General features: G+C 31.3%; 1 protein-coding gene across 1 annotated transcript in view; it reads right to left on the bottom strand.

Annotated features, from left to right (window-relative positions):
• LOC119590699 (BAG family molecular chaperone regulator 1-like) overlaps positions 1 to 233 on the bottom strand; it is a 14,524-nt gene that overhangs the window by 11,977 nt on the left and 2,314 nt on the right. The window lies entirely within an intron of this gene.

Here is a 233-nt window from a genome sequence, read left to right on the forward strand (position 1 = left end):
TTTTCCTAACAAAACCGATCAGAGTTACAACCGCCACTTTCAGAGGTATATGATAATAATATTAACATATTTTTTACTTCTTGAAATGCACGCTTACCCTTGGGAGCTGTAAACATTATGACTGCAATTTAGTGTAATGCATCAGTGTGTTTTTAATTGCATTATGGGAAAGTTTGATAAAATCGGGCTACACATGTTATTACTTTCCACATTTCAAAACTTTTTTTTTTTTT

Source organism: Penaeus monodon, chromosome 27 (genome assembly GCF_015228065.2).
Source record: "Penaeus monodon isolate SGIC_2016 chromosome 27, NSTDA_Pmon_1, whole genome shotgun sequence".
Taxonomy (NCBI): domain Eukaryota; kingdom Metazoa; phylum Arthropoda; class Malacostraca; order Decapoda; family Penaeidae; genus Penaeus; species Penaeus monodon.